This window comes from Acipenser ruthenus, unplaced genomic scaffold (genome assembly GCF_902713425.1).
Source record: "Acipenser ruthenus unplaced genomic scaffold, fAciRut3.2 maternal haplotype, whole genome shotgun sequence".
NCBI lineage: Eukaryota > Metazoa > Chordata > Actinopteri > Acipenseriformes > Acipenseridae > Acipenser > Acipenser ruthenus.
The window spans coordinates 20,001-20,213 of NW_026708393.1; the positions used below are offsets into that span (position 1 = coordinate 20,001).

At 33.3% G+C, this 213-nt stretch overlaps 1 pseudogene; it reads left to right on the forward strand.

Moving 5' to 3' along the window:
- Nucleotides 1–213, forward strand: part of LOC131732138 (DNA-directed RNA polymerase III subunit RPC8-like) — a 7,585-nt pseudogene extending 7,372 nt beyond the window's left edge.

The following is a 213-nucleotide window of genomic DNA, read 5'->3' on the forward strand; positions in this document are numbered from 1 at the left end:
TGTGATAGTGTGTGTGTCTGACAGTGAGATTGATAGTGTGTTTGTGTGCTAGTGTGTGTGATATGTGTGTCTGTGTGCTAGTGTGTGTGTGTGAAATTACTGATAGGTGTCTGTGTGTGATACTGTATGTGTACCAAAAGCAAATAATTGTACAGTTTAAATATGTATTAAGTACTGTATGTTGATTAAAAAAATGTTTAATTTTTTCAACAA